Consider the following 13243-nt stretch of genomic DNA (forward strand, 5'->3'; position numbering starts at 1 on the left):
ACCCTTGAAAGGCAAAAGATCTGCATGAACTAAAAATAGAAGAAATACAGATCTAAAAACAAACAAACAAACAAACAAACAAAAACATACACATATGAAACAGATCATTTCATTTGGCCCCCGTTTTAGGATAGCTTATCCACCCCCCTTTCTTACACTATTTTGATCACATTATGTATCTTTCCACAATGTATTCCTCTTCCTAAACTAAGTACAGAATGCAAATCCCTGAAAGCTTCAACTTGAAAGAATAACCTCTAGAAGAAGAACACTTGGATCAGAACTAAAAAAAAAAAAAAAAAAAAAAAAAAAAAAAAAAAAAAAAGACATGTCTAGAACAAAAATAAACCAAACTAATAAACAACCCCTAAAAAAATAAAATGCACTGATACAATTGAGTGTGAAGTTCTATTTATTTTAATTTAACTTCCATATAGATTTTTAACCTCTGGTACTTTAATTAGTATGAAAACTCTATTGGGCCCAAAATTAGATAGATGTTAGATGTTAAAAAGACTTCCACTATGTTTTTCATCCAGAAAAAATAAAAAATAAAAATAAAAAATACAGCTATAAAACTATAAAATCTAATGTCTCAATAACTTCTGTTTTGGACTTGTAATGCAGACGTTTCAAGGATAAACAAGAATTGTCTTTTTTCATCCTCTGTTTCTAGATTAACAAGGATATACAAAAAACTCCCAGTATCTTAGGGTCCAACACTGCATACAGTGAACCACAAATCTGTTATTACTGTTACTACTGAATTCTGTATTTGAAAGCACAGCAGACTCTTCCCTGACTTACTAAGATGATGTTCAAATTATGTCTAATAAAACTAGCATTTTATTGAGACAGGAAGTAAATTACATGAAAAGGCAAAACAAACAAACAAATAAACAAAAAACAGAAAGCTTTTTAACTTTTCTGAAGAAACAATGATTTCCAAGTTGCTTTCATCTGGAGTTAGAATTTTAAAAAATTGAAAAAAGCTAGAAAAAATGAAGTTTGATTTATTTTATTTTGCAAGCATCCCAAATTTTATTAGCAGTTGGAATACGGGTGAGAAAAGAAAGGCATCTAAGTAAACTAACGGTCCACTGGGATTTGCAGATTATCACATAGCTGTTACTATACAGAATCAGCTACAACAGGCTGCTCACTGCCATGTCCACATGCAGAGGTATGCATTCATTCATTTATCTCACCTGATTCAAGAGCCTGTTTGGTTGACATCCTTTTTCACCTACATCCTGTTGAGTGCACTAGCTGTATCACAAGGACTCATTGAATGCCTGGTTTCCACCTGAACAGAAAACTGTCAGTTTCTGCCATCTATAATAACTACCATTGTAGAATCATAGAATAGTTTGTTTTGGAAGGGACATTACAGATTATCTTGTTCCAAACCCTCAGCCATGGGCAAGGACACCTCTCACTATAACAGGTTACTCAGGGCCCCATTTAATCTGGACTTGAACACCTCCAGGACTGTGCAATTCACAGCTTCTCTCGGCAACCTAATCCTGTGCCTCACCACCCTTATAGCAAAGAATTGCCTCTAAACATCTAACCTAAATCTCCCCTCTTTTACTTTAAAAAATTCCCCTTGTCTTATCACTTCCCATTTGTGTAAAAGGTCACTTTCCATCATTTTTATAAGACCCATTTAAGTATTGATGGCCACACAGAGGTCTCCCCAGAGCCTTCATTTTTCCAGGTTCTCTGAGCCTTCTTTCACAGGAAAGGTGCTCCAACCCCCTGATCAACCTCATGGCCACCTCTGGACTTATTCTAACAGGTCCTTAACTTTCTTATGTTGGGGACCCCAGACCTGGATGCAGTACTCTGAGACCTTGTGAGGGCAGAGTAGAGGGGCACAATCACCTCCTTTAACCTGCTGGCCACACTTCTTTTGATGATGTTAGCCATCTGCACTGCAAACATGCACCACTGGCTCATTTCAAGCTTTTCATCCACTATAATCCCCAAGCCCTTCTCCACAGGGCTGCTTTCTGTAAATTCTTCTCCCAGTATGTATTTATATCTGGGATTGCTCCAACCCAGGTACAGCACCTTGGACTTGGACTTGAACATCATTAAGTTCACGTGGCACCACTTTTCCAGCTTTTCCAGGTCCCTTTGGATGGCATCCCTTCCTTCTGTTCTGTGGCACTCAGCTTGGTTTCCTGTTTCATTTCTTACACAAGGGGATTAAAAGCTCTTGTACTCTAAGGCATAACATTGAAGAAGCTTCCAGGGTGCTTTAACACAACACCTGCCAGTCTCTTCTGAAATGCTTGTAGCTCTTGATTGCAGTATTCCAATTTTCTGATTCATCGTACCACGTTTTCATGGTAGCAATTAGGTCATAGTTTTCTAATTGCACCATGGTTTCTAACTCCTGCTTGTTTCCCATGCTGCAATAAGTGGTGTAGAAGCTGGGCTATCGGCTGTGTCACCTTTCTAGAGAAGCCCTCCCTAATTCCCGTGGGACAGTTCACAGGTATTTCCCTGGTGCTTCCTAAAGTGTTGGTGTTTCTTGGTTCTTCTTCATCACTCAGAGGTACATCCCTTCCTCCTGATGATTCTAGCTTAAAGGTCTGCTAATAAGCCCAGCCAGTTTGCTGCCCAGAACACTGTTGCCCTATCTGATCAGGTGTGTCTCATCTGGTATCAACATGTCTGGTTTCAAAAGTGCATCTGAAATTACAGAACCTAAATCCCTGAGCATTGTACTAGCCATGCAGCCAATCATTCACTTGACCTGTCAATCTCCTTCATCCTGGGTCCCTGTCTCCAACTGGGAGGACAGATACCACTGTCTGTGATCTCAATCTCTTTAACGTCTTTCTGAGATCCCAGGGAAATAAATTCCTTTTTATTAAGGGAAGCTAACACCCTTCATGTTTTTTTTGGTGGCACTGGTTCTAATACAGGTGTTTGTTGGGTCTTAACCATTACTTATGCACTCTCCTTTTTACAGGCTCAGAGCACTGTATCCGTTGTGTAGTGACACTCTGGGGTCAAGGGGAAGACTCCTCCTCCTGCTCCAAGCAGAGATGAGAGTCCACGTTTCCCATGTCATGTGAGGCAGTCGTCTGTCAGCTCAGGGCTGGAAGCTAGCTTACCTTCCTTTTACAAGGACATCAGGCAGGGCTGTTGCCTGGCCCTTGTCATAACCATTGATACCATTTATTAATCTCTCACTCAGATTCCTAGATACTATGCTGCCTGGTGAGCAGCTCTTACAACATGGCCACCTGCTCAAAAGTGCTTCTAGCTGAACACACTTGAACCCAAGATACCCATCTCTGCCTTCAGTCCCTGGGGAGACATATTCTGGAGTTCCCTGAAACTGAGTCTGGGCAGCTCTTTTAGCCCTTGGGAGGTCTGTTTGGGTGTAGCATCTGCCTGGGGAGGTTGTGGCCCCTTTGAGTGGGTTTCAGCCTCACCTTGGCAGTTGCAGCATGTGGACACCATTTTTGTTTTAGTAGAAGGCTGTTTCATGCTTCTCTGAGATTCTTTGTTAATCATCAATTAAGAAAACTCAAGTCTCTATGAACACAAGATAGAACAATTCAAATTTTGACTAAGTCATTTACAAACTCCAGGCATCATTCTGAATGCAACGCCTTTGGGTGACAAAAATCATGTATACCTTTAAGGAAAGGAAAGTGTTTCCCATTGACAGCAACAAGGTTCCAAAATAAACAGTTATTCCAAAGAAATACCATACCTACATTGCAAGTGGACTGAGAGCTTATGTGGTCTTGTTTTGCCATGGAATACAGTGAACAAGGCATTATAGCTAAACTGTAGGCTATAGCTGTTCCATTTGATAGATTCAAGGATGAAATAATCTGAGACCTTGGCTAAAAGCCTACAGAGAAACCTTCCTCTTCAGATACACCTCAGACCATCTGTGCCAGACATAACATATCCATAGGACTCTGAGTCAGAAAGCAATTTTCTCCTTTGGAATAGTAAAGATCATAGCAGGCATGAAATATTTTCCCATAGCATCCACTGTGAGTATACCACAGGAATCCAAAGAACAGCTCAAACTCTTTATCCTGACCACCTCCTCCATGTTTGCAGTCAGAATATTTTTGACATATGCATGTCTTGATTCCTGGGCTGCAAGGGCAAAATGGAAATATCACATCCTTCTGAATGAAGCACAAATCACCCACGCAAGGAGTTGCTCTTCTGACTCACATGGAACAGAAAACAAGGTCATGATCCCATCTGTTTCTCCTCCATCATGCTTTGTGTAGGCTGGTGCACTGTTGTCAATAATCTTCTAGTCCAAGTGGAAAGATGATGATTTCTCCCATCTTCTCTCCTAAGTACTTTCATGCCTGAAATCTGGACAGAATAGAAAAAGAAATGTAAACAAACTAACTAACTAACAAATAAATAAATAAATAAAAGATTTCTCCTACAAAATATAAGAAGCAACAGTAGGAGTTCAATGTATTAGCTTTTGGCAGGAAGTGGCAACTTCAGAAACAGTCTTCATCTTCTTGCAGAATTTTAGACCTGAATACATGGTATTAGTAAAAATAAGATTGTTCTTGATAAGTCAAAAATACTTATTCAGTGGTCATTATTTACTATTTTTACTTTCTGTACTTGCCTTTCCAATTTGTTATGAAGCTTGTTTATTTGATATAAAAACATATGAAAAAGTATAAGGAAAAATGAAATGCTGGAGAAAAAATGTTTTCAAATTAATAAAGTATAATAAATTTTAGATTCCTACTACCATACATGTTCATTACAGAGCTAATGGAATTCTCTTTTGAAGAGCAGTAGTTTTTAAAAAATGTGCATTCACTTCTGTATGGGGAAAAAAAATGTACACTTTTGCAGAACAAACTGCATGTCGGCTGCTAATTGCATCCAGTTCTAGCTGGGTGTGTAATTTTTTTTAATTTTCTGCCAGTTCATGGAGGATGCAGGTTATTTTGAATATCTCATTTGAAGTCTCTTGCAGTTCCTTGTATTAATTGCCTGGGTGATAAAAAATTGCACCAGCAATTTCCATAAGTTTTACCAGTAATAATTCTGGATTGAGGGCCACCTAACCTCCCTGGAAATTGCCTGTATTGTATATGTGTACTAACAAAAAGGTCAGAATAAACTGAGAGTAGTAATCTTTCCTATCCCTCATTCAAAAAGACACTCAATAATGTATGAATCTTGCAAATAAAACTTAACATTATTTTTAAGTATTATGTATAATAAGTATATAATTCTGAATTTATTGGATTCTTTTCAGTCTTCTTTGAGTAATTTGGAAACACTAGAACATCTGGCACCATGATGTTTATTTTTTCTTTTCTGTGTGGGTCTGTGCTGTCTTAGGACATGCTTAGTCTTATATGCTGCTAACTGCTCTGAGGTTTCTGATCTTTCATTCTAATTGTGTGGCTGATTTTCTCATTGTCTTCAGGTAGTGTTGGACCAGCTGTTACTAAAATTATTATTATTAAACCTTGTTCTCGGTATTTATTAACCAACTTTGAGTTCTTATCTGTTGCCTTATTTAATACTTAGAGTTTAGATTTGCTTTCCCAAACACATTTTTATGATAATTTGTGTGGTCATTAATTTCAATAGTAAATGTCATAATTGTAAGGTGGTGATTTTATTTATCCTAACAACAGGTACAGTCCCTAATGAAGAGATAATTTTTCATTTGTGCAAAACAATACTGCTTTTGAGGTTTTGCAACGGGTGAAGTCCACAAGAAGCAGATCCTACAAGAGTAAAGGAACATATCTGAGAAAGCTAAAAGTGTTTAAAACCCATCAACCCATCATACCTTCATAGATATAAATTTATCCTGGAAAAAAAAAAAATCTGCCTTACAGATTTTATTTTATTTTTTTTTGCATAAACTTGATCTAGTTTTTCTGTCATGCAAAGAAGAAAAAGAATCAAAACAGAACTGCAGAGACAAAACCAAGATGAATTAGTCCAAAACATTTCAAATATTCACATGACAGACTCTATTACAATGAAAATGTTTCACATAAGAATGAGTCTATGATGTTTCCCTTCTACTGCTAATCTGTTAATCTTTATCAACATTTATTAAATTCTTCCCAGCTTCACAAAATTATGTTAGGCAGCCTCTACTCCCCTATTTATTTTAGGAAAGGCTTAGTTAAAAGCAATCAAACTCTCCACCCCTAAAACCAGACCAAAGTATGTCCTACTCTCCCATCTCTATAGTGTTGCTAAGAAGTAAGAGTTTGTTAAAGCTGAACTTTCAGTGATCCCAATCATATGCCAACCTGAAACAAATGCAGCCTGGGGTCAAACTGTCAAACTACCACAAATTTAGGACTATTCATATGCTGTCATTAGGGAGAAAGGTTTTGCTCTGATCATGAAGGTTTAATTTAAACCTGTAGACTAAAAATGTTTATACTTTTAGCCTAGATTTTCATTATACTTGTTACAAAACATTCAAAAAATCAACCATACATATAAATTTAGTTATGAGGAACACTCAGTAAGTTAAAAATCTACTGATTTTGACTAAAGAATCAGGCCTTCAGAATCCCAGTGATTTTATACCTGTAGCTAAACAAATCCTGAAGCAAATGTGTCTGTAGTAGAAAGGATCAGAAGAAAAACATACTGGAAAGAATGAACAAACATAAAAAGCTAAATAATTAGATACATTCAAATAGACATATTTTTTCCCTCATGTTTTCAAAAGCTAAATATGATTCAAATATTCATTTGAAAATCAAATTTGTCTTGATTGGCTATAAGAAAGACCAAAATTACTTCTGCATGGGAAAACACCTATTACACTAATTAACATTTGTGTTGTTAGCCTGGTGTTTTGTACCAGTTGTAATAAAAAAATCCATTTTCCATGGCTAGCATCTCTGAAAATAATGATTTACCATGGAAATATTAACACAATGCAAAACACAATAGGACCAGTTCTGCTTTTAGACATAAATGATTCATGCTGCAATGAGTCACTGTTCTACATAGGGGACTTGATTTCCTGGCTCTATCACTGCTCATTTTATATCCTAAAACATTATACTTGAATGTTTGCTGTTATATTAACTTGCATAACTGAGGTTATTAATAAAGACTACAAAATTATCAATTACAGACCCATGTAATTGGTTGTCCTTTGTTGCAGATGTAGATAGCAATGCCATACTTCATAAAAATCATGTCATTCTTATACTTTTGAAGGTTAGGTCAGTATGCCATATGGTTAACCTCAAGTTTCCTCAAGGAAAACACTTCTTTATAGCAAATATATCTATTAAGTCATAATTACTTGGCCTTATATATTTTTTTTTTTGGATTATTTCAACTATACTCTGTTATGTTTATTTGTTATTTCTTATGGTTTATTGAGAGTTGATTGTCTGATACTGTGCAGACATAAAGAAATAGACTGAATAATGCACCTCTTTATTTGTAACGTTCCTTTTTTGTGCAAAAGAATATTGTCATTTAGCATTTTCACATAAGCACTTGTAACTCAAACTGAACTGGGAATTTGTGTACAATATTCCATAGTGACTGCATGCAGGCCATTACACTTGAAGACAGGCCATTTACTTGAAGATAAAATAACTTGTACTTTCAGAAGCTGAAAAACAGATAAAAAATAAAAGGAATTTAAATGCCATAATTTCATGTTGTCCTGCAATTACACAGAAAGAAAGCTTATAACAAAACCAATTTCCAAGTTAGAGGCATTTGAAAATTTATGTTCATGTTTCAAGGCTATAGCTCATTTCTAGCCAAAGTTATCCAAATTCTCCGTGAATTAAAGGCATAAGTCAACAGAGTTAAATAGGAGTTAAATGGTTGGAATGAACAGCTATTCTACTTGCTGTTATACCATCTTTGCTTCAGAATTTTCTAGATACAACAGCAAGTCAGTATTTTTTCAACCAAATAACTGTCCATCTTGCCAGATAAGGAAAACCACAGTGATATTTATGATATGTAAGATATGATGGAAACACAACTGTGTCTCTCTAAATATTATGGCAGTCATAGCTGTACAGTGGTTCCTTCTCAGCATTATGACAGTAGGAAAAGCTGACAAGGAGAAGTGTTGCCACATGGTGGATTATCTGTTCCTTGAAATCCTGAAATAAATGAATTTACTTTTCTTAGCATTTAGACCTTTCTTTAAGAAAAGGAAAAAAAAAAAAAAAAAAAAAAAAAAAAGAAGAAGAAGCAGACACAGCCAAATGCGTCAGGCAGATGTGGCTGGAGAACCTACCTGAGGTGCCAGCTGGATTTGTACTAGCATTCTTGGAGAGACTGAAGACACGAATGGCTGCTTTGAATTTAATATATGTTATTTCCTGCCTGCTGGCATTACTTACAGGACATTTGCTGTCCACTTTGCTGTGCCCTCTGTATGCCTGATTTGTTGTTTTTCTTTTTCTTTTTCTTTTTCTTTTTCTTTTTCTTTTTCTTTTTCTTTTTCTTTTTCTTTTTCTTTTTCTTTTTCTTTTTCTTTTTCTTTTTCTTTTTCCTTTTCTTTTTCCTTTTCTTTTTCCTTTTCTTTTTCTTTCTCTTTTTCTTTTTCTTTCTCTTTTTCTTTTTCTTTTTCTTTTTCTTTTTCTTTTTCTTTTTCTTTTTCTTTTTCTTTTTCTTTTTTCCCCTTCTTTAACTTTTTTTCTTCTTCTTTAATATGGATTTTTCATGAAATGAAACCAAAATAATAAATTGTTGCCTTAAACATTTGGCTCCAGTCATTCAGTTCTTAACCAAAGACAGACAGCAGTTCACAGTAAAGAGTAAAGGCAATATTATATCTAACATTTAGATATATGATTCCTAACAGATAAATTGAGCACATAGTTTTGAAAACTGTAATTTGGGTGATAGCAAGTGGCTGTTAAACATCATATTTTCTTTTGTCACTTAAGTTGTACTGTGAAAAGAAACAAATAAAGCTAGCAAAGTATTAACTTTTTATAGCATGGTTGAGTCCCATTGCCCTGCATATACATAGCCATCTCCTCATTCCTGCATGACACTCCCCACTACTAGCCACTGTTCCTATCTAGCTTTTCCTGGCCTGACAGCCAAGCAAGAAACAGCACGCACTTTGGCTTGGTGAAAATTGCAGCCATGCTGACTGACTGGCAGGTCTCTGTGAGCAAACTGCCTGGCTGGTTGCTGTTTCTTGGCTGCTGGGTGAGCCTAAACAGAACAACTTAAGTTTGATGGATCAAACAAACAGCTCTGGAGCCTGAATGAGGCCCCTGGGCAATATTTTGTGCAGGCCAGTTGAAAGAGCTTAATATCTTTGAAAACTTGATGTCTTTGTCAAATTTCATTGAAACTGTCCAAGGGACTCCAGGGTACTAGTGAGAGAGACACAGACACACAGACAGCATGACTGCCTAAGCCTTGTTTCCTCAGGAAACCAGGCTAAAAATGTGCCTAGAGATATTTTTAACATCCCAAACTGTTAAGCAGTCCTCAAAAGGAGGAAAAGAAATACCTACACTACTTAGTGTTTGGGGGAAAATTTCAATGTGAAAAATTAGGAGAAAAGTAAAAATTCATGTAGAGAAATTATTGTTAATTGAAAAGCAGTGACAGTGTTTTCCACAACTTAAACTCATATGAAATCAGCACCAGTGCCTGTAACAACTATAAATGCTTATAAATCACAAATGCATGTAAACCAGATCATTGCAATAGCATATCTCTTTCTGAAGAGAGGTTAGTTTTAGTATATCTGCTCAGAATATCACTCCACATAAATTCTCTGTCATATGCTGTGCTCTCATTTTCTTCCATAAATATCTACAGATACCTCGAATTTCTGGAAAAGTATCTGTATAGTACTCTGTAGTTCTCTGTTTGATATTTTGTATTTTTTGATCATGACCTCCAGATCATATATGATTGTTTTAGTGAAGAGGCGGATAATGGATCTTGAATATGAAACAATAATTAGGAATGATGGAGTAAAGTATGTTCTTTTTCATATAAGAGTGACTTTCTAAACATATTGGCTCAAGAAACATTAATGCAAATATACATCTGTTATAAAAGTACGAATGAAAACTGTCAAAAGGAGAAAGAATTTAAGTATTCACTAAAGATACTGCCTTATATCTTCAAAAATGCGAACAGACCCATTGACTTTAATGAAATCATCTACAAAATCAAATTTGCATACCTGATAAAGAAATAGAGTTGAGACTTATGTGATCAGCCTTACCTGGGAAACAATGTCTACCATGAAATAGTAAATAGATTACTCCTTTTAGAATGGAATTGTAAGGTTTAGAAAGAAGTCAATCTGCTTTATCACTGGGAAATAACTTACTCTCTTCCGTTATATTTTTCCATGTCCTGTGGTAACATTCCTGTGCCTGCCTGCCCTGCTCTGTCATTGCTCTTTGTCACTGTTTTGGACAAGACCAGCTTGTGCTTTACCAAACATAATTTGGGGAAGAGTAAACTCCAGGAACTACTCCTATGAGGAAGACTCCAGTGAGACTGTTCTGTTTTAGGACAACTAGCTGTGGAAAGGAAAAGGAAAGTTTAGATGTGTGGACACAACCCAGGCTATGCTACTTGGCTTTGGAGCCAGATTACAGGCCCTGGTTTATTTTGTTTAGCAATACAGACAAAGCCTCCTTGTCTACACTTGGGTACTTAGTGGTGCATTATAATGCCCAAACCTCCAGTGGACAAGCTGGTGTAGCAAAAAACAGTCTTTCTTAAAAGAGAGAATATTTGCCAAATAGAAATAGAATTTCTATTCTATTAGAATTAGGAATAGAAATAGAAATAGAATTTTTATTTGCCAAATAGAAAGGCAATAAGGACATGCAGAATTATAGTCATGTGGCTCAAAGAATCTTGAGGAGCAGATAGAGATTGCAGAAAATTCCTCTGGCCCCAGCTAATGTCCTGTCCTGATCCGCAGGCTACATGGATAGATCACAGCAGCAAATGTGCTGTAAGCATTAAACCTATAGATTCAGCCTTTGGGTTAAAAATTGGCCACCTGATTTTGCAGCTCATAGCTGTGTCTTTGGTTATTTCAGAGTACCTCTTGAGCAAAGCAGACAGGAGTTCACTCAAATTTGCAGTGAAAACAGTATTACATTGTGTTAAAGGTGATAATACTCTCTGGAAATTGTGTCCCATCCCAAGTAGTCTGCAGAGAAATTTATGGATTTTTTTCCTTCCTCTGTTGTGTAACAATATTTGCATTTGACAAGAAGTTTTCCTTTAATGAATCATTTAATTTCAGTTTGAAATATATACACTTTGGTATATAGTCATTGATATGCAATCTCATGCATATGCAGGAGAATGCATACACAAAGATGTGAAAATGCATTAAATTACTTAGCTGATCTGTTTGGGTATAGAATCATGGATTTCTCTCAAACCCTGTTGTGCCTTTTTGGAGTACAAATGAGGTATGTTTAAGCTTTCTCATGTGTATTTTTTAGCTGTTCATTTATATTAGATGTTCATAGCCTAACTCTTGGGTGATTTTTAAAATACATATTGGCTCTAGATTACTGTAGAGATTCACAAAGCACTTTTTCAGCAGTTCTTTTACATTCTATATGCCAAATGAACACATTTTGAAATTCTTTTTTATTTTATTTTTCCATCACTGTGCCCATTTTCACACAGCTGAAATCCCAATCATTTGAAAATACTTAAGTGCAGAAATATGCTATTAAAAGGAATTTAGAAAACACTGGCAAACAATGCTTCCCTACCATGAGCAACTGATTTATATTTGTAACTGCAGATTTTGAAAAACAGAAATAAAACCAAAGAATAATAAATAAATAATCGTTAGACAGAAGCATGTATCAACCTGCTATTGTGATTTTTGTCTTGTGAAGTACTGCTGAAAATTTTAATTGCATTTGGCAACAAAACAACAATCAATGCTTAAATTAGTAACTTTTAACTGTGATGTTTAAACTCTATGCTAAAATTCCATGTCCAAAACTCACATAGCCTGGTTATTTGTAATTACACTTTGGAAAACTAAAATTAAAAAGAAATAGGCAAATTACTTAACATACTCACTGGTTACTCCTTCAGGAAGTCTGCCTGTGATTATTAGTCCTTGGAGATAGGACCTGCTATCAGATCAAATAGATCTTCCCAAGTGATAGTATTCTCTCTTGTAGAAGGAAATAAGGAAAATAGGAAAATAAGGATAAATGAGAAGAAACATCCCTACATTACTAGTTTCTAGCACTATTTTTTTTTTCTATTTTCTTACCTTCTACTTGTTGTGGCATTTCTCATCCATATCCATTCCCTGGCATGGCACATTTGGTGCAGAGATTGCACTAATAAAGTAAAATGGGCCAATCTGCCTCTGGCCTGAGCTGCTGCGGTTGTTTCTGTACTGAGATCCAGGCATAGGGAATGTATAGCAGGGACTCTGGATCTGGCTGAAGGCAGGGAACATTTGCTTGAGTTTCCCACCTTGCACTACTACTGCCTCCTTTATCTGGAAAGGTAAATATATATATATATATTATTAATATGCAGAAAATATTATTAAATTTAATTTCAAGGTAAACCAAAGTATTTTTATTCTAAAATGAAAAAGATTTTAGAATTAATAATAAATACTTTAAAAAAGAACTTTAAAACCAGACTGTTTAAAATGAATTCTTCATTTCAATACCAAAATCAAGGGTAATAAAGGTCATTTGTGTTTATCCTTCCTTTTTTCTCTCTTCTTTCCTTTCCTTTCCTTTCCTTTCCTTTCCTTTCCTTTCCTTTCCTTTCCTTTCCTTTCCTTTCCTTTCCTTTCCTTTCCTTTCCTTTCCTTTCCTTTCCTTTCCTTTCCTTTCCTTTCCTTTCCTTTCCTTTCCTTTCCTTTCCTTTCCTTTCCTTTCCTTTCCTTTCCTTTCCTTTTCTCTCCACAGTTGTAGTTCATCATGACTTCTCCAATACACAAAGCAAATATGAAGAAGAAATTTGCATTGCTGTTTTGGATATTTGTAATGCTATGTAACATGCTTCACTGAACCTGAGATCTAAGCATCAGTGTTCCTTTCAAATCCCCTGTGATTCTCTCTGAGAAATCTCATAAAAATCATGATGACATTCACAGCTTTTATGGGTACAGAAAGACATACAGTGTCTTTGGTAGCAACATCATGTTTTTTTAGCATCATCTTATTACATTCAAGGAAGGCCATATACATCT

General features: G+C 35.8%; 1 long non-coding RNA gene across 1 annotated transcript; it reads right to left on the reverse strand.

Moving 5' to 3' along the window:
* Nucleotides 1–3759: 3759 nt before the first annotated feature.
* LOC116501116 lies at nucleotides 3760–12399 on the reverse strand. Its single transcript, XR_004254369.1, has 3 exons — nucleotides 12302–12399; nucleotides 12103–12199; nucleotides 3760–4371 (listed from the first exon to the last, which is right to left on the reverse strand). It is a non-coding gene; the product is annotated as an uncharacterized LOC116501116 (long non-coding RNA).
* Between the last annotated feature and the right edge of the window lie 844 nt (nucleotides 12400–13243).

Source organism: Aythya fuligula, chromosome Z, assembly GCF_009819795.1.
Source record: "Aythya fuligula isolate bAytFul2 chromosome Z, bAytFul2.pri, whole genome shotgun sequence".
Classification (NCBI taxonomy): Eukaryota; Metazoa; Chordata; class Aves; order Anseriformes; family Anatidae; genus Aythya; species Aythya fuligula.